At 43.4% G+C, this 24,296-nt stretch overlaps 1 non-coding gene across 1 annotated transcript; it reads left to right on the top strand.

Moving 5' to 3' along the window:
- Positions 1-23,879: 23,879 nt before the first annotated feature.
- Positions 23,880-23,951, top strand: trnac-gca (transfer RNA cysteine (anticodon GCA)). Its single transcript has one exon. It is a non-coding gene; the product is annotated as a tRNA-Cys (tRNA).
- The last annotated feature ends 345 nt before the right edge of the window (positions 23,952-24,296 follow it).

A 24,296-nucleotide genomic window follows, 5' to 3' on the forward strand; every position in this document is an offset into this window, starting at 1 on the left:
TTTCTCCACCCATAGCTGCAACTGATTTATATCCCGTTGTATCCTTTGGCATTCTCCTATGCTATCTACAAAGATGGGTGAAGGGGGGCTGGAGGGGTATGAGGGAAAGGGGACAAAACTAGGAAGACTGGAGGAAAATAGGAAGGCAAAGGGGGTAAAGGTGGGGGGAATGAAGGGGCAAAGGGGGGCAAAAACAACCCACCATCTGGACCGCCTCACCCTCCCACCCAGCACCGACTTTGGGGGATAATGGGTTGATGTTTATGAAGGGACGTGGAGTAGAGTTGTCCTGCAACAGTTGCGTCAGTGACCGAGCACTGAAGGTCTCCTGGAATGGATGTGTTTGTACCCAGCCAGTCTCATTAATCATCGGCCACCGGCAGGCTCTTAAGAGAGAAGACCAGAAAGATTTTCAAAATGGGAACAAATCCAGTTTCAGATTTTCTTTTTAAGATTTCTTTATCCGTCACATGTACATCGAAACACACAGTGAAATGCATCTTTTCTCGCGTAGAGTGTTCTGGGGGGCAGCCCGCAAGTGTCGCCATGCTTCCGGCGCCAGCATAGCATGCCCACAACTTCCTAACCTGTACGTCTTTGGAGTGTGGGAGGAAACCGGAGCACCCGGAGGAAACCTGCGCAGACACGGGGAAAATGTACAAACTCCTTACAGACAGCGGCTGGAATTGAACCCAGGTCACTGGTGCTGTAATAGCATTACACTGACCGCTACACTACCATGCCTGCCCTTAATGTGGAAATATGGAAAAAGACCATTAAATATGCAGTGAAAACAGAAAATGTTGTAGATAATCAGCATCTGTGGAGTGAGAAACTGAGTTAAGGTCAACAGTTTCTGTTTCTGTAGATGCTGTCTAATTCAGCTGAGTATCCCCAGCATTCCTTGCTTTATTTCAGATTTCCAGCATCTGTGTTTTTTTGCTTTTCAATTAAATGCCATAAAGTCGTAGATCATACAGCACAGAAACTGGCCCTTGGGACCACTTGGATCAATGCTATTAACACTATTTTTATTATCTTCTCCCCATATTCCCATCAACTCGTCACAGATTCTATCACTCACCTACGGCCAAGAAGCAAATTACAGCAGCTTGAACATCTTTGGGATGTGGGGGGACACCAGAGGACCGGAGGAATGCCATGCAGACACAGGGAGAACATGCAAACTCCAAACAGACAGCACCCAAGATTAGGACTGAACCCAGGTCACTGGAACTGTGAGGCAACAATTCTACTAGCTGCACCATTGTGCTGCCCACAGTGCAGATTGTTTTTTGCACAATTTATCCTCCAAGGGCTTTGGGGCAAATCATCATACTGGTTTTGTTTCTCTCTCTCCTCAAATTTCTTGATTGGGCAGAAGATCACCTGTGAGATTTTTAATACGTTTTAATGAAATTTACAGGTTAGAGATGCTTCTCTTCATTTTCATCAAAAATATGCAAATGGAACTGAGGAACTTGCTGCATCGTTTTACTGGCCTCACCTGCTGTGTGCCTTTATCACATTTCCCCGACATCTCTAACACCAGTGACTGGCTCTGGATTCTCATGTGCGATACCAAGGAAGGACTTGATCTGGAGACAGTGGACTGGCCAGGCACTTTAACAGCTGTACTGCAGTTTATCAGGGAAAATTGAGCATGTGTGAAAAACTCAACACAGAAGATCTTCAGCTCCCTCTGGAAAGTTTGAATTACAACATTCCAGCACTGGCCATATTTTTTTGGAATATATACTTATCTATGCACAGGATATGGGTACTGCTGAATAATCTCAAATTGCTCCAGAACTGGGTGGCTTTTCAGAGGGCAGTTAAGGGTCAGCTGCATTACAGTGAATCTGAGGTTACATATAGATGAAACCAATACGGACTGTACTCATTGGTGAATTAGATAGGCTTATAAAAACAACTTGTAGTTTCGTAGCCTGTAATTTAATGAACTCACGTTCTGTAACATCGCCATTGTTGGACCATATCTGTCACACAAGGAATGTTATGTCGACAGGCCTATGACACCGGCAGTACGTTTGGAAATGAACCCCAAGGTTTGTTATAAAACAGAAATTGCTGAAAATACTCAACAGGCCAGGCAGCATATGTGGAAGGAGAAAATTAATTAATGTTTCCAGCAATCACCTTTCACCAGAATTGGGAAAAGTTAGAAATAAAGTAAAACTCTATGATTCTAAATTTTGAGCTGCTGAGAAGATGAAGTGGGATGCAAAGGACACCAGGGAAGATCTGTGATAGTGTGGAAGGCAGGAGAATTTGAACGACATCTGTGGTGGGACTGTCAGAGGGTGGTAACGGTTAGTGAATAATTATCTAGTGAGTCATGAATAGTGGAGAAGGGGAGAGAGAAGAAGAAGGAGAAAGAGAAAGAGAGAGGGATTTGTGAATGCTGGAAATGTGTGGTGTGAAGCTGAAGTTGCTGATTATCTGAAATTGTTGGATTTGATGCTGAGCACCGAAGGCAGTACTATACATAATCAGAAGGTGAGGTGCTGCTCCTTGAGGTTACATTGGGCTTTGTTGGAGTAGTGCGGGAGGTCAAAGACATAGAGGTCAGAGTGGGAGTAAAATGATGGGAAATTGACAGTGACAGGAAAGTGACAAGAAATTAGAAAGACTCAAGGTTACATTGCAAACTGAATGGAAGTGTTCTGTAAAGTACCCAGTCTGCGTGTGAGCCTGTTTCTTATTTATCTCTGCCCAATATTTCCCCTTATAGTTTTTACTCATGTAGTGAAATCCAGGCTGAGGCCACCTCATCAGTTACAAACCAATCCCAAAATAACTCTCAGCTGCAAAACTGGCACAGCCTGTTCTTGCATATGAAATCACATTTTATGCAGATGAATCTTCAGAATCACATTGGCTATTATAAATAATCCTAATCATGGAATACAATGTTCATACTGTACAATTTCCAGTCACTTGGGACCCAAGTTAAATCATCTTGCATCAGATAGTGACAACAAATACTAGTGTATTATAAGAGTAGTTTGTTTTGAAAGCCATTTATGGCCAATTTTTTCTTTGGAAATCCATTTTCAAGACAGAAAATCACTTTCCTGGATGCAGACCTGCACACAGAGCTGCTTACCAAAGCAGCACCAATAGAAGTTGCAAAGGTTCTTTGTGGCCCTGCCAAACTTGGCATCACACTGGTGGGGTCACAATGATTATTGGGCCCAGTCCCATTGTATAAGTGGAGACTGCTTCTTTGGCATTACACCTGGAAAATATTAACTGGAACCTTATCATGCTTCAAGCTGTGTTCTGAATGTTTCAGTTTGTTTTTTCAAACACTGGGGTACACTGGGCTCTTTTACTGAAACTTCTGTACTTTCCCTGATTTCTTCCAGCCAGTATGTCCTCTGACAGATTTGACAGCCTGACCTTTCAAATATAACATATTGACTTATCTCATGCTGTAAAAATCTAACCTACATATTTTTAAGTTACACAGAGATGCTATAGTTTTCTGAATATATGCTCAGGTCTGTTTTATGGTGTATATTAGATAAAGGGAAACTGTTATATTGGTGGGGCTACAAATGGACTCTTAAAATCACTGTTAGTTCTTTGAGGAGTACAATTGGGAAGCTTTTCATCAACACAATGTAGGAAATTGAAGCCCACTTTCTCTTAAGTGTTGCATCAGTTGAAACATTTAAGACTAAAACCTTAGATTTCTGATAATTAAAGGAACCATGAGATTTGAATCAAAGATGTACAAATGGAGCTCAAGTACAGATCTGCCACACAAACTGATTAAATTGTGGGACAGGCTTGAAGGGCTGAATAGCTTATTCCTGTTCTGACAGTTCACAATGAATGAAATAATTGGAGTAGAAATCAGGTAATGATATTGTCCTGGCATTAACTGCCCTGAAGCAGATTTGACTGAAACTGAACCTTAGGCTTCATTTAGTTCAACTGCACACCTCAACACTCCCTGCCAGTGAATGGAGATCAATTAATTGTGTATTCTTTCCCCTCCACTGTTCCAATGCCATCATAAACTGTCAGTGCACTTCAGCTTGTTTTCCTATAGTATCTGTTCTAAAAGTCTCCAGCTTTCCACTGTATTTGAACAACCTAGAAAGCAGATGGTTGTTATTTCACATGATCTCTCTGGTATTCTGGGATGTGGTTCAAAGATCCACTCATTTCCTTTCCCCTTTCTGCCCAGCATCTGCCCTCTAGTAGAGTCTGCAAAAAAAAGGCCACATAAAAGCAGTGTATGCACATCTTCCACATAGTCTTGGCACTGTTACTGTGTTGCTCAGGAGACAGCAGCTTTAAGTATCAGACAGAGTGACACAAGTTTGGAACAGAGAGGATACTGTTTTGTATGTGTAATCCCCACATGGCAAATCCCTGATCAAAACTATTTCCCTTTTGGGAGCACCAAAAACTGAGACTGCATTAGGAAGCAAAAATGGGTCTTCTCACTGCTACTCTATACCTTCCAAGCACTCTGCTTCAGGACACCATGAAAAGATAACTGGAACCAACTTCTGTTCAATCCTGAAAAGACTCTTGCACAGAAAAATACAAGAAAATTCATGTGTCTTCAAACAGTAAGGTAATAGTGAAAGGATTGGATAAATTTAGATACAGAATCTTTTACTTTGAGGAATTGTGTAATATTACAAGTTACTCACAGTAAGTGGAAACAGCCTTGGGGTAATCCAGAGAGCGGATGGGATTAGTTTCCTTTGCTAATAGATTTCCTAATCTGTTCAAATATTTTAACACGGTAAATGGATCACTAACTGTTTTAGAAGCAATTTTATGCAAAATCATTCAACTATGCACAACCAGGGGCACTTAACCCCTCCCTTGTATTTTTACAGCTGCATAAAATGGTAACTATGACATTATGAAATAACCAGCAGTTTCTTACGAACTTCTCATCAATGTACTTCAATGTTTAGAGCATTATTTAATACACCTAATCTTAATGAACATTAAATATTTCATAACTGGGTCAATAAGTGTTGATGTGTGACAACTACTTCGAAGGAGATGGGAGGTTTTCATTCACAGGCTGCTTTATATTTAGTTTTCAAATTTCATGTTCATCCCTTGGAGAAATCTGTCCTTCACAGGATGTGCAGATAATATTTAATCAAAATGTAAATTTGAGTCAAAGCAGCACAACATATTAAGAGAAGCAAGGCAATTTTAAGCGGGGGTAGCAAAGATTGGTTTTCTGTTTCAAATTGTATTGCTTGGTATTGCTACTGTGTCTAAAAGTAATCTAATAGTGAAGAAAGATTAGGGTAACAAAGCATTTCTGAATTGCAGGAACTTTTTAAAAGGTTATCCTCCAACTGAATAGGTGCCTTCAGCATTTCATACAAAACTATAATTTTTGCCATATATATACGTTCAATTATTTCCACACAGAATAGTTCATGATTCATCTAATGTATATGGAGAACGCTGGCACCATCATTTTCATTAATTGTCCCTCATTGTCCATGAAAAATTGGTGGTGAGCTATCTTTATTAACTACTGCAGTCCTTCTGTTGAAGATCTGTTGGGTAGCAAGTTCCAGGTTTTAGACCCAGTAATGAAGAAGAAATGTTGAGTCAGGATGATGTGTGACTTGAAGGGGAACATGCAGGTCATGGAGTTCCCATGCTCTTGCTAATTTTATTCTTCTGGGTAGCAGAGTTCTTGAATCTGGGAGAAACTGATGGAGTAACCAACACTACTTCCAGCATTCTGAAGAAACCCTTCCCCTTGGCATGATCTGGTTCAGTTTCCATTTCAACCAGCTTTTCAAAGGAAGTGATTCTTGTGAGATATTCCAACAATACCCTGTATGTGCTCCTCTGGGGTCCCACTCCTTGCTGGTGCAACAGTGATCTACTTGTACATCTTCCAAGATACTACAATTCACTCTACATTCACAGTGTGGTTTCCTTTGCCTTGTGGAAACTAAAAACTGACTGGGTGACCATTTTGTGGAAAACCTCCATTTAATCTGGAGGCATGATTCTGAGTTTCCAATCACCTGTCACTTTGATGTACCATTAGTTTCCCACTCTGATTTCCATGATTTCAGGTTTCCTCAAATCAAGGTGGAATTACAACACCTTTTCACCTGACTCAATACTGAATTCAACAATTTCAGATAATGGGCAATTTCTAGCTTTTGCATTTCACATTTCCAGCATCCTTTCTTCTTTCTTTTAATAATTTCGTAACTGATTCACCTTTTATTACTTCTACCCCCACACATTCATACATTTTGTTACCTTTCTCCTTCAGCTGCCACCTCTTGTATCAGTCACTCTCTGCTACCCTCCACCATAGCACAGAACTTCCTTTTGTTCTCTCTGCTTTCACTGCTTTTCCTAACACCTTAAAACTTGTTTTATACCTCTAACCTTTCCAAGTCCTAGAGAAAGATAATCAACCTGCTGATTATTTTCAGAATTCCCTCTTTTATTGTATTATCCATCTACTGGCTCACTACCTTTGTCCCCTTTGAGAACAATTTGTAGAATAATCCAACACAATAAGTGTTTATAACAGTTTTAATAGTTAAATGTGCCTCTGAAAGCTTTAGCATCAAGCAAAATATGGGATAAGTGATTGTTTAAGCACAAATTTGATAGGATCTGTCAAATTTACAGCTGAGGCTTTATTGGCCCATTGTTAGTTTGGGAGCCATGTTCTTGTATTTACCAATTTAAAAAATCCCAATCTTGGTACACAAGAATATAAACCATTATGGAGCTTTGAATGAAATGTGACTTTTCCACAACAGAGCAGAATTTTATTGGTGGAGTTAACATCTTATTCACGATGTCCTCTGCCAAAAACAGACAACAAAAAGTTAAGCCTTAATGGCAAACTGCTGTTAACTGTTAACATGTGCCACAAACAAAAGAATTTACCCTTAAGATAGATTTTGAATTCCCTTCCTGCTTGTCAAAAAACCTTTTGGTTACAGTGTCAGCATTGCAGCCAGATAGTCCCTGAATTGAGTTCAAGTCACTTAACAGCACTAACAGCAAGAACTGTCCCCATTTATGTAATATCTGTAATGGTGTAGTATGGGTCAAAGGCCATCAAAGGAGCATTATCAAACAAAAATCTGTGGTGAGTCAAGAAGGTAGAGCTTTGATCAAAAGGGTAGGTGTGGGAAAAAAAAGTGTCTGAGAGGCAGAGGTTTAGGGAGGAAATTCCTTAGCTCAGGTCATTGATACAAAGAATGGAGCAAATTAATTTTCCAGTTGACACACAGTCACCCAGCTGCAGATGAAAGCAACAAACAATTTGCTGGAAGAACTCAACAGGTCAAGCAGCACCTGTGGGAGGAAAGGAATTGTCAATGTTTCGATTTGAAACCCTGCATCAGGACTGAGAGTGGAGAAGCGAGATGGCCAGTGTCAAGAGAAGAAGGGCAGTGGCAAGAAAGGATTCCGAGGCAATTGATGGACTGAGATTGGGTGTAAGATGACAGGCAGATACTGCCAGGTAGAGGAGGTGAGCGGGGGTGGAGTGGTAAGGCAGAGGCAGGTGAGTGATAGATGGAGGCAGACAAAGAGAGAGTGGAAAAGGAAAAAAAAGCAGATGGAGCAAGGTGGGGAGAGGGGAGTGTGGAGATGGAAGACAGCTACTGGAGGGAGATAAGAAGGAACACAAAGCACTACCAATACAGGATGTGAGAATGGAACCATTAAGGGAGAGGCGAAGGGCAGTTGGAAGCAGATGGGGGTGGGGTGGGTGGAGAGAAAGGAGGGGACCTATGTGTGAAGTGGGTGGATGGAACCAGGAGGGGGAAGGAGACAAAGATGGGTGAAGGGGGGTTTGGGGGTGTGTGTGAAAGAGGACAAAAATGGGAGGACTGGAGGATCAGAAGGAGAGAGATAGGGGGACAAAATAGGGGTTACCTAAAATTGAAAAACTCAGTATTCATGCCAATGGGTTACAGTCTACCCAAGTGGAATATAAGGTGTTGTTCCTCCAGTTTGCATTGGGCTTCATCCTGGCAGTAGAGAAGGCCAAGGATGAATCAGTCAGTACAGGAACGGGAAGGGGAGTTGAAATGGTCTGCAACTAAGAACTCAGGACGGCCATTTCAGACTGAGTGTAGGTATTCTGCCAAACGGTTGCCCAGTCTGCACTTGGTCTCGCCGATGTAGAGGATGCCACATCGGGAGCACCGCATGCAGTAGACGAGGTTGGAGGAGATGCGTGTGAACCTTTGCTTCACCTGGAAGGACTGTTTAGGCCCCTGGATGGTGGTGAAGGAGGAGTTGTCAGGACAAGTGTTACATCTACTGCAAGGGCAGGGTAAAGCGCCAGGGTCAGAGAAGGATGGGTATGGAAGGATGAATGGACCAGGGAGTAACAGAAGGCCAAAGTACAAGTGAGCACAAATCTCAGGTACTGCAAACTAGAGAGAAGATGGAATCCACATTGTTTAACACACTATTTTTCATGTAGTTTGTCATTTTCATAGATGAGCTGCTAGCTCCCTCAAGTGGCTGATATGCTCAGCCTAGTTATTTTTAAACAGTTTTGACTAATTCTTCATTGTGTAAGAGACATGAATTCACCCCAGCGTTACTGCTTGGTCCACTTTAAATTGAAAATAATTCAAAGCCTGTTCTTGCAAAATAATAAACTCACATACCAAGAACACAGTATAATCATTTCTCTTTATTCTTCAAACTGTTCAAATTCATAACACATTCATAACTACTGACAGAAAGCCCCAGGAAGGTCACAAGTTCAATTCTTGGCTTACATGGAACTCTGTAGGGTGTTATTACTACAACTAACATCATACGTGGCTTTTAATGAAAAGTAAATATTATGGGTGGTAGACAAGTAAGGGAAACAATAGCCTGCTGTCACTCTCTGTGTCACACAAAGAATAAATCATAAATCATAATTAACATATAAATGCAAATAACAATCACTTCTGCATGCCTGCGTGATAAATTAATTAACCCTGGGTTTCTACGTTCTTTAAAAAAACTGGATGGAATCAGGTTAATTCTTCCTAAATATTATTCCATATTTATCACCTTCAGGAGAGTAAGAATCTTATTCCCATTTCCTGCAGCAGAAACTGAGTAACTGGGTAAGATCAGCACCTTGCCCTTCTCCTAATCATTTTCTTCATTAACCCTGAATCCTAAACTGAGAAGATACTGAGCAAAGCAAATATCAATCATCCATTTGCACTTTGGAGTAAAAGTACAAATGGGAGGGTCCTGCACTTCTGAAACTAGTTGGTAGAAATGTTTTAGGATATTAATGTGTTTTCATATGCTTTTGTCAGTTGGATTTGATTCCCTGATGTCAATTGTTTGGGGACATTTCATATTATACATATTTCCTTAAGAGACAGAAGGAGGCCATTCAGCCCATTGAGTTTATGCCAGCTCAGAGCATTCCAATCCCCTACTAATTTTCCCTATATCCTATTCTCCCCACATTCTGATCAGCTCCTCCAGATTCCACCACTCAGCTCACACGTGAGGCAATTTACAGTGACTAATTCTGGGTTGTGAGAGAAAATCGGAGCACCCAAAGCAAACTCATGCAATCACAGGGAAAATATGCAACCTCCACACAGACAGCATGGAAATCATGGTTGAATCCAGGTCGCTGGAGCTATGAAGCAGCAGCTCTTTCACCCACCAGGGTCCACTTATGAACCAAGCCATTCGTATCCTATTCCATGCAAAAGTGAACAGCCAATATATCCAAGCATATCACAGCACAAGAGAACTACACGTTTAACAATATAGTGTTGACTTATGTAACTCAAGATGGTACCTGAACGAAAAGTAAATCCAATGCATAAATGAATGGAATTCTACACTTCTAATCACTTCCAAATATCACAGATCTGTTTCTCTCCAAGACCATATATAAAGCTAGAGTAAATTATTCTGATCAAAAATATAGATGTCTCTAAATGAATTCTGTGCTAGGAGCAAATTGCTAATAACATGTGACAGAGAAAGTAAATGGCAGGTCTGCCTGCAAAAAGAACATTGAAAGAACTTCACACAAAGAAGCATCATGTCCATAAATATACAGACTCAAGCAGTTTTGAAACACATGGTAGTTTATTAAAGTCAGGGCATTTCTGGCAGGCCATAGCTGGGAATTCTCCAGATGTGGCCCCGAGCTGTTAAAAGTGCTACAGAACTGGACATTGTTGCCAGTGTTGTCACAGGAGAATGCAGCGTGAAAGCTCTCAGGCTCAGCTAAATCCCAAAGTTCCCAGGTGTGCTCAGGGAGTCAAATTCCTGAGTTGTAATTTCCCATTTTGCTTCCACAGGAAATCAGCAACCCAATAAGACAAAGTTTATCTAAACTTGGCTCCTTTCCTGGATTATTAAAGTATAAATTGTAATTGGTATGGGCTTGTACCTATTAATCAATTTTAACACCTAGCTGAGAATTCACTAGGCTAAATATTTGAATTAGCAGCACCATAATATATAACATATTCCACTATGAGCAATAACTTATTCATGGGACCCAACAGAGTTCACAAACATGACAAGTACTTTGGGGAAGAAATTCATTGAAGGGATTAAATGCACAATGTGCCTGAATTGGATTCTGCTTCTGAAATCCATTTCCATTGTAGCCAATGCACCTGAATTTCTGAAGTGGAATCCAATGTGCTTGCATTACTACACAGTATGTTTAGCACAGGTAGAGTAAGACAAATGTTCCCTTTACCCTCACACCTGGTGTTGAGATTTCATTCCTCCCTTCCAGAGCTGATGAGCTCTGCACTTCCTTATGAGAAATCCTGTTATGTTTTGGAAAAAGGCAGAGAGATGTGTGTTGTTTGCCTCCCCCAGACATATGTGAGAGTATCGGCCGTTGGTTATTGCAGTATATTGAGTTGTGTCTGTCTGCCTTGGGTTGCCGTGGTTCTGTTTACCAGCTGATAACCAGCAGGTGGAGTTGAGAGGAGAATAAATAGAGATGGCTGCGCCCAGATGAAGAACATGTGGCTCGATCTGCCTCTCTATGCTGTTCTAACGAAGATTACTACAGTCTAATCAAGGTGAACATTGACCTGCTAATGAAAATCATTGAATCAATGAAAAAGTTGACCTGAACTGGATAAAACAAATGTCATCCACATTGTTTTTGAACCATAATTAGCCAGCAGTGTTGTTATTACAATTACAGCTCCACAATTGAGAAAAAACTGCAGAGCAATAAAATGGAAACTATTAAGCAGGTAAGCAGATGATATTTGTCCAGTGCTTTGAGATTCTACCTGTAGGTAGCCCAGGTCTCAGAAGCAGGTAGGTTCACTGCTGCCCGGAAGCCCATGAGGTTTGTGTCAGGTTTCAGGTCTTGCTCTTCAAATATTCTTTTCCTCAGATGAGCAAAGGTTGTGCAGTGGGATTCAAGGGGGTGGTAAATTTTATCATCAAGGTCTGCCTTCACTAAGAGGTATCTACCAACATGTGGGAAATAGTCCATATTTTCTAAATTCAGGCTGTAGAGTTTTTTTTGTCAGAGAGCAGTATGGGGCAGCAGAGTACCTTTGATTTGCAGATGTTGAGTGTAAGGCCCATCCTTTTCTATGTTTCAGTGAAGGCTTTGATCTTGACTTGGGGTTCAGCCTCTGAGTGTGCTCAAACGCAAACATCACCTGTAGCTCAACTTTGGAGGTTTGGGTGACCTTCTGGAGTGTAGTCACCACAGATTCTGAAGTTTAGTTCTGAAGATGAGCTACACTTCCACAGGAGGTTTGTTGGATGTGAGATACAACAATGTGGCGAGAAAGACTGAGAAAATGTTGGAGCAGTAATACAGCCTTGTTTGACTAGGCTTCACTGTAGGACTACATTCATGTGGACTATGTTGAAATGAATAAACAGTATTTTCTGGTTATGATTGGCGTATTTCTAAAACAAATCAGGGTTGTCCAGATTTTCTCCCTCCACATCATACTGCAATTAATTGCACAGCTTATCGGGTTGTACAAACCTTCAAGAACACCTAGATAAGACAGGAATCTCTCTCTGTTCCTTCTTCCCAAAAGTTGGTTCCATTCATATTTGCATATCAGAACACATCACGTGGTAACACAAAGGAAACTGTCAACTAGTGTTTGGAAACTTGGCTGACCTTGCTCAAGCCCAATTTGTCCTCCACTGTTTCCAAACATCAGCTGCAGCAACTGAGAGCTCACAATCTCATAATAAGATGGCCAATCCTACCCAGCTGTTCAATCCAGAGAGAAGATGATAGTCCAGGATTTCAGACATCCAAAGCATGCGTGAATTTCTGGAAAGGTTGTCAAGTGTAATGGACCATTGGTCTGAACAGGCTCTGTTCACATTCTTGTAGATCACTCTTACCATCATGAGTTCCAAAACAGGTAGCAGATACTCTTCCAGATTAAGACAGACACATGAAAGACTTGGTTCCTGCTCCTGAGACAGTAGCAGAACCTGTTCCACATGCCAATGGTCATCCAGCCTCAACCACATGTGGAATTCCTGAATGAAGAAATCCTAAATGGAATTCCAAAGGCACCAGTAAGACTTGATCCTTGAAACACACATACTCAACTATGTTTTATTAGTTGCAACAAATTCTGTGAATGGACAGAATAATTCCCCGAACTTGTTCTGAGGTTAAACAGTCTATTTCAGCCCAGGAGGAAATAATTGTTATGTTCTGTGTTGGGGTAGTTAAAACCTGCATACTTTTATTAAGTTACAATGTCTTACTCTTGGTAAGGGAAGTTCAATCTTAGGGGAAGGGATGTATATAAGGAGCTGAGCAATTTGTTTGTATTTGTCAACCTTAGATTGCCATAATGTTGGTTTACCAGCTGTTAATCAACATGGGGAGGATAAATAAAGTTGGTTACACTCAGATGAACTGCACAGAGCTGAGTCTCCCTCTTTGTATTTTTATTGTATTCTATGTCAGAAGGAAGTGTGCTACTATAAAGAAAATTATTACAATTAAATCACGCCCCTTATGTTCTTATTGCACCTCTTAATAAAATGCATGAATCATTCAACAAAAATATGTAATCACCTTTTTTGTACTTAAGAAAAACTTGCAAACAGCTTATAAAAGATCATGCTTCCTGCTTCCTGTGTGTTCACGGTCTTTAGTGAGTGGTGACTGTGTACTGATTTTGTTTAAAGGAAGCCATTGCCCTGTCTTTCTGTCGGTGACACAAGAAGTCAGAGACAAGCAGAGCCAAGAAGACCCCGAACCCAACGTTCACCCAGAGTCCTGGTAATATTTGTAAATTACCAGAGACTCCTGTCAAACTGAGAAAGTTACAGGTAACAGGAAATACAATAATTGCCCCAGAAGTGTTGAAATAATATGAACCTTTACAAAAATGTAATGTTTTTTGCCCTATTTTTGTTTGCAATTATGTTTAATGGAAGCAATTCCATTTGCAAATTATTCCCTTCAACCCTTTGGGCTTCTACAACATCAGGCCCCAAGATGCTTGACACACAATCTTCTTTAAATTTGCTGATTTGTTTCACTCCAGGTCCCAGTGTGCTCCCACAAATAACATGCATAATACCACATAACTACTTGTACAGATCAAATCAAATTGCAGTACCTCATCCTAAATGTAAATTCAATTAATATTATGCCAAGTTTATTTGAAAATCATAGAATTTTAAATAAAATCATAGTCATTAGATTCCCCCTATGGATTCAAGTTTACAAGCGGCTTTACAGAGGGGGCATCAAATGAATTTGGAGAAAATGCTTCATATTTTGGAACAATATCATGCTGCTCATTTTGAAATCTGCAAAGTTGCATCCACAGCTTATTAAGCTCATTTGGGTGGTTCCAAAATGTCTCCACATGGAAGCAGTGGGTTCTGAGTCACGAAAGTGTTTCCCAGCAGTTATATGTCAGCTCAGCCTTAGCCAGCTCCTTCAAACTGATTCAGTGTCATATTGGGCATAATTTTTGGCACATGTACCAAAAGCAATTAGTATTTAAAAGAAAGAATCCAATGAGCCGTTTTATTCTGTAAAGTTGGACAGCATTTATCTTTTCATATCTTGAGCTATAGCTGTATTACCAAGTGGAGCATGTTAAATCAGGTTTGCTTGGTTTAAAATAGTGTGAAAAGACACACACGCACACACACACACACACACACACACATAATGGAACAAAGCACACAGGGGCAATTTCAACCCAGCATGCTTGTTGGAAAAGTGATGGGATTATGTGAAACATTGATTTTATTCTCTGGTTGATTTAATTTTCCATTGATGATGATATTGGATGGGTATGAAGCCAGAAGTCTCCTCAATCCCATTGGTTCACAGCTGGCAAATTAGGTTAAATTGATCCTCAAAGGCTCACACAGGTTGGGATTGATTCCATCATGGACAATCAATATATGAAAACAAAGAAAAACTGCAGATGCTGAAAATCTAAAATAAAAACAGAAAATGCTGGAAATACTCAGGTCAAATTTCGTCTGTGGGAAGAGAATCAGAGCTAATGTTTCAGATGAAAGACTCTTCAGCAGAACTGGAAAGGAGACAAAAGAAACTTGTTAAGCTGCAGGGATGTTGGGGGAGGGGGATAGGTTCAAACTGGAGTGACCATGGGGATAAGCTGTAAAGAAGGTTATCTGGTCAATGAGTGAAAACAGACTAAAGAATGTAGGAGTTGCGAAGTGCAGAGCAAGAAAAGGAGGAGAGGGGCAGGTGTGTCTGGTGGTGAAATCTGTCTGAAGGCGGCGGAAATTGTGGAGAATGATCTGTTGAATGCACAGATTGGTGGGGTGTAAGGTGAGGAGCAGGGGAACTCAATTCTTGTTCTGTACTGGAGGGGAGTTAGTGAGAGTGGCGTCGTGGGAAATGGATGAGATGCAGTCAAGGGCTTTGTTAAAACAATGGCTTCAAAGAAGACACGGTTCGGGAAGAAGGAAGAGATTTGGAGTCATAGAATTATACAGCATGGATACAGGCCCTGCTGAACAAGGTGCTTATCTGAGCTGGTCCCATCTCCCTGCATTTGGCCCAAAACCCTCTCAACCTTTCCTAACCATTTACCTGTCTAAACATCATTTAGTATTGTAATTGTAACCACCTCTACCACTTCATCTGGGAGCTTGTTCCACATACCTACCTGTGTGAAAGATTTGCCCCTCAGGTCCCCTTTAATCTTTTTCCCCTCTCATCTTAAACCTGTGCCCTCTAGTTTTAGACTCCCCTGTCTTGGGAAAAAGACTGTGATCATTCACCTTATCTATGTCCGTCATGATTTTATATACCTCTGTAACCTCTCCCCTCAGCCTCCTACGCTCCAAGGAAAACAGCCCCAGCCTGTTCAGTCTCTCTTTATGACTCAAACCGGTCCCAGCAACATCCTTGTGAATCTCTCCTGCACCCTTTTAAGCTTAATGACATCTTGCCTATCACTGGGCGACCAGATCTGAGACAATACTCCAAGTGTGGTCTTACCAACGTTTTGCACAGCTGTAACATGACATCCCAACTCTCGTATTCAGTGCCCTGACTGATGAAGACAATCACGTCAAACACCTTCTTCACCGTCCTGGCTACCTGTGTCACCACTTTCAGGGAGCTATGCATTTGAACCCCTAGGTCTCTCTGTTCTACAACACTCACCATTTACTGTTTAAGTCCTGTCCTGGTTTAGCTTCTCAAAATGCAACACTTCACACTTATCTGAGTCAAATTCTGTCTGCCATTCCTTGGCCCACTTTCCTAGTTAATCTACCTCCTATCGTAATCTTACATAACCTATCTTACTGTCGACCATACCACCAATTTTGGTGTCATCTGCACACTTACTAATCATGCCAACTACAGTCTTATCCAAACCATTAATATAGGTGACAGACAAGTGGGGACCCAGCACAGATCCTTCTGGAACACCACTGGTCTCCAATCTGAAAAACAACTTTTTACGACCACTCTCTGACTCCTACCACCAAGCCAGTTTCAGAGACATTTCAGATTTTAGACATTGTTATACACGTGCAGAGTTCCATTTACCCCAACAGCACAACCCCCAAAAGAGCTGGAATCAGTCAAGGTAACCGACCTAACATTCAGAGTTGTTGATGCTGAGTTCAAGCCGTAAGCTAACATTAAACTGGGGTCATCAATATTACAGGTACACATTATATTGAAGTGCAAACAATCTGCCTTGTATAAAATCATATGTGAATACAGATTTCATTTCCCAGTGGAGGCCGTAAACAAATCTTCATTTTTATGTCCAGATATTTATGGTCTCACTTATTAACAATTAAGTTCTCGTCAGACAAATTAAATATTAGAATGGAGTGTTTATGAAAACTTGTCAATAAATAGAACCAATATTCTTCATAACACTGATAGAAAGCTTTTGAATCGGTGACTAATGTTAACAGTAGCCCCAAAGTAAAACATATCCCCACAAGCAATGACTGGTGGTTCTACATTACTCACAACTGTTTCTTGCAACATTCTCACAAAGGTTAGCTCCACTGAGGAGTTTTGTGTTTTTCCAAGGGACACCTTTAAAGGATTTGCCACAAAACTTCTCATTACTTCACAGGAAGGAACATCGTTTCTACACTTACCAGCTTTTACCAGGCCACAGAACCTGGCAGTCAGTGTGACAAGAATCAGTCTCGTTACTGGAATAATCACAAAGCAGAACTTTGAAGGCTGCAAAGCCCCTTAGATTGATAATGAAAGGCAACAAGGCATCTAAAGACACTCTGATTTTAAACATGTTTTTAAATTCCCTCTGGAACCTTATTTTTGATTTTTTTCCCTGCCAAAATATATTAAAATACATAGCAAACCCAGGATTTCTTTTGACTTAGAATTGAAAGAGAACATTTGAGAATTAATTTGAGAATTCATGCATAACCAAGGAGAGTCAAAAACAAAACATCTATTAGAGGGTTGCATAATCTGCCAAGTGCCTGCATGAAATAAACAGAAGGAATGATTAAAAGTTGTTTTAATTGTAGGTTTGAATACAGAGTAGCTATAATTAAACCTTAAGTCCTCACACAATTCTGCTGTCAATTTGACACAATGTATAACAGCATCTGTTTTGCAAATCACGCCTTATTGGATATATTTAAAATATAAATTCTCTTCCTTGTGGCAATTTCAGCCTCAGGCACTGCAGATTGTGGTCAATCTATTACTGTCCTTTCTTATCAAACCATGCTGCATTTTTCCTCTGGCCAATTTCTATTGTATTTCCTGCTAGGCTGAGCCAAAATTTATATTTTTTTAACAGCACCACAAATCCCTTTGGTGAGTAAAACCTTTAATCACTAAATGAGGAGAGGGAGTTGCATTTAATTGTAAATTGCTCTGATCTGGTGTGAAAGAAGCAAAGGGATCAATGAAAAGATTTCACTATCCGCAGACCCTGGCCACATGCTCCATTGTCACAGCTGATTGAACTCATGAAGTCAGGCAGCCTGGAGGGTTTCAGGTAGAATTTTGGACAAAAGAAGCAAATTAGTTTATAAGGAAACATTTAAAAATTATAGCATATCCACGTTACTTCCAGAAAATTGCAGGACAATGCTCAATGCGCATGCAACAGTATGTGTTCCTTTGTCGCTGCAGCTAACATAAGGAGAAGTTTATCCATGACCAAAGCCCCCTGATATAGCCTCAACAGACTCCTTTAATAGAAAGTTGATTGATAAATATCTGGATGCTGAATAGACCATCAACTAAATCGTGACAGAGATTGCACATCTGTGCATTTTTGATGCATTGCAGAGGAGGACATCCCTGTCATCTGTGCATCTAACTTTTCAGCTTAACCTTCCCATTAAAAAAATATGTTGACCAACAGGGTTAAATGCTTATCTGTCTTTTCTGGATGTCTTCACTTTCAAGTCTCCTCCTTAACTGCCTGAAGATACTCAGTTTTTTTCTCAGTAGTTGAGAGTAAATGCATGCAGGTGACATTGGTATTTTACTTATTGAAACAGAGGGACAATTCTTATCCATGGGGTCAAATTCATCTTCCCTGTTCCAAAAAAGATGAAGTAATGAGAGATTGGATCAGTTGGAAATAAAGGTCAGGTCTTTGGATTGGAGCCATTTTCTGAGCAGATAGGGAGATTCTAAACCAACTTAAAAAGCATATAAATTATAAATTCAGTCATTTCCAAGTAGCTGGACATTTACCAGGGCAAAACAAAACCTTTTGAATGAGGAGAATAGTCTTTTTGAATGTCAGCTCATCAGATAAGAACTCGGGGATGACTTACCTCACTAAGAAACATAGAAAAGATTATGACAAAGAACAATGTCACAGGGATTCCACAAGGTGATCAGTCCCTTGCAGATGTCCTTTTAGGATGAGCCTTCAGATTTAGTCTTTGGAGCTCAAATGCCTTGGGTACAGTGAGGCCCCTGTTAGAAGAGCTCATTGAAATAGAAGATTGCACTGACAGTCCAGTCTATTCCTTCTAAATGTTAGAATCAAATTAATTATCATACTGTAGCCACACGCAATGCGCTACCAAAGGGACACACAGAGGCAGAGAGTGCTGAACTCAGAAAAGCCCTTTTTACTGATTCCAAAATTGTGCATTTCAAACTCCCATCCCATGGGCCCCTGCTACCCGCGGGGTGGATGTGTTAGTTCCAAACGCGCTACCGCGTGTCTGCCCACAGCTCCTGATGGAGGTTCGAGTCCTGCGTGTGTGGGCCGCCACACCCCCCCCCAGAAACGTCCATCAGGGGAGTGGAGCCCCCAGTCTGTGTGGCTTGCCTGGGTGGCCGGCCTCGCTGGCGCTGTGCGGGTACCCTCGTTGGTTGCTCAATGTCCAATTGCGCCAGTTTGAGGCGTTCCACTGTAAAAGTCTCTTCCTGGCCACCCATCTCCACGACACACGTGGATCCGTTGTGCCAGATCACCTTGAAGGGTCCCTCATACAGCCACTGTAGAGGTGACCTGTGCATGCCCCTGTGAATAAAAACATACTCACAGACTTGGAGGTCTTTACGGCTGAAGGATGGCGTGGGACCATGCCTGGAGGTCGAGACCGGTGCCAGGGTCTCTACCTTGTCCCGTAGCCTCATTAGCACTGCTGCTGGAGTTTCTTCCGAACCTCGGGCCTCTGGTACGTACTTGCCCGGGACCATCAGGGGGGTGCCATAGACCAATTCCACTGAGGAGGTGCCCAGGTCCTCCTTGGGGGCTGTGCAGATGCCCAGTAGGACCCAGGGAAGCTCATCTGTCCAGTTGGGGCCCCTGAGGCACACCATCAAGGCCGACTTGAGATGCTGGTGGAATTGCTCTACCAAACCATTGGACTGGGGATGGTCCGCTGTGGTGTGATGCAGCTGGGTGCCCAGGAGCTGCGCCAGTGCTGTCCACAAACCAGCACCCTGTCGGAGGTGATGTCCGTTGGGAGGCCGAACCTGGCGATCCAGTTTGCAATGAGCGTCCTGGTGCAGGACCCAGTGGACGTGTGTGCGAGCGGTACGGCTTCCGGCCATCTGGTGAACCTGTCTACCAAGATATACCTGGCGCCCCGGGAGACTGGCAGGGGGCTGACGATGTCCACGTGGATGTGTTGGAACCTCCTGTGCATCAGCTGGAACTGCTGGAGGGGAGCCTTCACGTGCCGCTGGACTTTGGCGGTCTGGCAGTATATGCAGGTCCTGGCCCAGTGTCCGACCTGTTTGCGCAAACGGATCTGTCCGCTACCAGCTTAATGGACACCCGGATGGACGGGTGGGCCAGGTCGTGCAGCATGTCGAACACCCAACTCCTCCATGTTGCTGGTACCACGGGTCGGGGTTTGCTGGTAGACATATCGCACAGGAGTCGATCCGCTGCCGGGCCAGTGGGGACATCCTCCAACTGGAGCCCCGAAACGGCGGTGTGGTAAGCCGGTGTCCAACCATTGTGCTTCCACCAGTGCTGCGTAGTCTATTCCTGAAGATGATATGCCCGCTGAGTGGAGGCAGGGGCGAGACAGTGTGTCGGCGACAACGTTGTTCTTCCCTGCGATGTGGCGGACGTCCGTGGTGAACTCTGAAACAAAGGACAGGTGCCTCTGCTGCCAAGCTGACCATGGGTCCGATACCTTGGCCAGTGCAAAGGTGAGGGGCTTGTGGTCCATATAAACGGTGAACTCCCTTCCCTCAAGGAAGTACCGGAAATGCCAGACAGCCAGGTAGAGTGCTAGCAACTCTCTGTCGAAAGCGCTGTACTTCACCTCTGGTGGCCGTAGGTGCCGGCTGGAGAAAGCGAGTGGTCGCCACTGGCCCTCGACAAGCTGCTCCAGGACTCCGCCGACTGCCGTGTTGAAAGTGTCGACTGTGAGTGCCCTGGGTACATCGACTCTTGGGTGCACTAGGAGGGCCACCTTTGCCAGCGCCTCCTTGGCCTGCTCGAACGCTTCCGTGGACTCCGCGTCCCATGCCACCTCTTTGGCCCTGCCGGCCATCAGGCTGAACAAGGGTCTCATGATGTGTGCCGCCGCCGGCACAAACCGATAATAAAAGTTGACCATCCCTACGAACTCCTGCAGTGCTGGGCTTGGGGAACTGGCGGATGGCCTGTACCTTGTCCGGTAGGGGAACTGCGCCATGTCAGTTGACTCTGTGGCCCAAGATGTCAATCTCCGTCAGCCTGAACTGGCACTTCGCCAGATTGATTGCCCGTCCGTGGTCGCCCAGGCATTGGCAGAGCTGGGGCAAGTGTGCCATGTGCTCTTGGTGCAAACTACTGGCCACCAGGATATCGTCCAAGTAAATGAAAATGAAATCCAGGCCATGTCCCACCAAGTCCATGAGCCTTTGGAAAGTTTGGGCTGCATTCTTGAGACTGAAAGGCATCCTCAGGAATTCGAACAAACTGAACGGGGTGATGAGGGCTGTCTTGGCACGTCGTCGGGGTGCACTGGGATCTGATAGTATCCCCTGACCAGGTCAATTTTCGAGAAGATGGTCGCTCCGTGCAGGTTTGCCGTGAAGTCCTGGATGTGGGGTACCGGGTATCTGTCAGTGGTTGTGGCGTCGTTGAGCCTTCTGTAGTCTCCGCAGGGCCTCCATCCTCCTGCGGACTTGGGCAGCATGTGCAGAGGGGATGCCCATGGGCTGTCTGAGTGGCATACGATTCCCATCTCTTCCATCTTACGAAACTCCGCCTTGGTGAGGTGGAGCTTGTCAGGTGGGAGCCTGCGAGCTCGGACGTGCAGCAGCGGTCCTTGTGTGGGGATGTAGTGCTGCTCGTTGTGCTTGGGGTCGGCCGTGGAGAACTGCGGGGTGACTATGGAGGGGAATTCCGCCAACACCCTGGTGAATTAGTTACTCGAGAGGGTCATGGAATCCAGGTGGAGGGCCGGTAGCTTGGCTTCTCCGAGCTGGAAAGTCTGGAATGTCTCAGCGTGGACCAGACGCTGGCCTTTTAGGTCGACTAGGAGGCTGTTGGCTCATAGGAAATCTGCCCCTAGTAGTGGCTGTGACACCGCTGCCAACGTGAAAGTCCAAGTGAAACGGCTGGACCCGAAACGCAGTGAGATAGTTCGCGGGCCGCACATCTGAATACTGGTGCCATTTGCAGCGGTGAGTTTGGGGCCTGGGACTGCGTTACAAGTGTCCATGTTCGAGGGTGGAAGTACGCTGACTTCGGCCCCAGTGTCTACCAGGAAGCGCCACCCAGAGTTTCAGTCCCAGAGGTACAGCAGGCTGTCTCAGTGGCCAGCCGTCATAGCCATTAGCGACGGCTGGCCCCGGCATTTCCCAGGAAAGCACACAGTGGACGGCAGCGGCGCGCGCCTGAACCCCATCTTTGGTGATAGAAACACCATTGTTCCAAACTTTTGTCTTTTTCCCCTCGTGGGTCTCGACGGCTTCAGTTGCAGGGCCTGGGCTTTGGGGCGCGCGCTTGTGGCTAGGCCAATGGAGGCTGCTCCACGTTGCTTACTCTGCCAAAGGACGTCTGCTTTAGCCGCGACCCTATGTGGGTCGCTGAAATCCTCACTCTCGAGAAGGAGGCAAATGTCCTCTGGCATTTGCTCGAGGAACAACTGCTCACATAAAAGGCATGGCTTATGGCCGTCCACAAGCACCAGCATATCATTCATGAGCTCGGATGGCGTGCGGTCACCCAGACCGTCCATGTGTAGGAGCCGCGCGGCCCGTTCACGGCGGGAGAGTCCGAAGGTATGGATCAGGAGCGCCTTAAGCTTAGTGTACCTGTCCTCCTTTGGTGGCTGGCGTAGGAAGTCGATGATACGGCCTGCCGTGTCCTGGTCGAGCGTGCTGACCACGTAGTAGTACCGCGTGACATCGGCTGTAATGTCTCTGATATTGAACTAGGCCTCAGCCTGCTCGAACCAAACATGGGGCTGAATGGCCCAGAAAGTCAGGAGCTTCAGAGAGACCGCGCTGTGCAAGTTACTCGAACTCATGGCTGGTAGCTGAGTTGCCAGCTCCAGATGCCATCTGGAACGTTGGGGTCACCAATGTAGCCGCACGCAACGCACTACTAAAGGGACACACGGAGGCAGAGCGTGCTGAACTCAAAAAAAACTTTTTTTTTACTGATTCCAAAATCGTGCTCTTCAAACTCCCATCCCATGGGCCCCTGCTACCCGCAGGGCAGACGTGACGTCCAACTGTCCCCGGAGGGTCCGCCCCGAGCGGGTAGTTCCAACCGCGCTACTGCGGGTCTGCCCGCGGCTCCCGATGGCGGTTCAAGTCCCACGTGTGCAGGCCGCCACAATACATAAATGACCATAATTTTCAATATCATAATATCACAGTATTTTAATTAGTTTCAATGTGGCTTTATTTTCAATTATGCATGTGGGCAGATTTTCCTGTTCCTGAACTTTGCTCCATTGAATTTCCCAGCAGCAACAAATACATTAACTTCAGACAGGGAAGGAAAAAACACCATAATTTTACCTCTGTTAATGGTAAATGGTAACTTTAACCACAAACTTCACATTTTACATTTGGTACATAGGTTGGATGACCCAACCCCGCCATCATTTAAGGTTGCAGTTTTCAACAGGAATATGTGATTCTTTGTTTGAAAGTCAACGTTGAAAAAATGCATTTAAAATTTTGACAGTAATGGAACTGACTAATATGCCAGACTTATTATGAGTAGTCTGTGCAATATCACCTGATTTGTTCTGCTCTTTAAGATGAATTTCTACCCTGAAGTCTTTTGCAAGCAGCAGATTCAATAGATATAATAATATTGGACAATTATTATTCTTCGCTTTCAGAACTAAGTGATGATATTTCACAAAGATTAAAAAACAAAGGGATGAAATGTGAAAAAACACTATGATGTTCTAAAGATAGTCCTGAAATTCAGTTAGCTCTATGATCTGGCTGTCTTTTTCTCAATGTTGTGTTCTTTTGATCTGAATCTAATTAAAGACTAAATACATTGTAACTGTATTATGTGCTTAATGATATTGCATGTTGCAGCATCGTGGAAACACACACACACACACAAAATACACTTTGACATGAACATATGAAGATTTTAAGGCATCCTTTGCCATTTTTAACAACTGTGAACTAGGAAATGCATGCACTCATAGTAATAAATTGCTTATAACATTATATTACTTCAGTCCAATAGTTCTTTGCTCCTGGTCTTATCACTCATTTAATCAAATCAAAGCAATCCTCTATTTGGTAGAGTGAAAGAAAGGAAATCAAGTTCTGTGCATTTTATTACACAGCAGATGGTTAGAAAATTATTAGGAAATAAATGTTATGTGGTGTCCAATATGAGGCTACACAGTTCACAAGCATACTAGTCCCAACCCAATTTGGGGGTATGGCTCAGTGGCAGAGCATTTGACTGCAGATAAAGAGGTCCCTGGTTCAAATCTGGGTGCCCCCTTAAAAATTTATGGGTGGCACGGTAGCATAGCAGCTAGTGTGACGCTATTACAGCGCCAGTGATCGGGGTTCAATTTCCATCGCCGTCTGTAAGGAGTTTGTATGTTCTCCCCGTGTCTGCGTGGGTTTCCTCCGGGTGCTCCGGTTTCCTCCCACATTCCAAAGACGTAGGGATAGATTAACATGGGTTTAAGTGAGCGGCAGGGACTCGTTGGGCCCGAAGGGCCTGTTACCATGCTGGATAAATAAAGTTTTAACAACGACATGTTATTCCCAATCACTTATGTGTTATATATGCACACATGTCAAATTATTTTAGGGCCTCATTATAAGCTATTTTTAAGTC

Source organism: Pristis pectinata, chromosome 18 (assembly GCF_009764475.1).
Source record: "Pristis pectinata isolate sPriPec2 chromosome 18, sPriPec2.1.pri, whole genome shotgun sequence".
Classification (NCBI taxonomy): Eukaryota; Metazoa; Chordata; class Chondrichthyes; order Rhinopristiformes; family Pristidae; genus Pristis; species Pristis pectinata.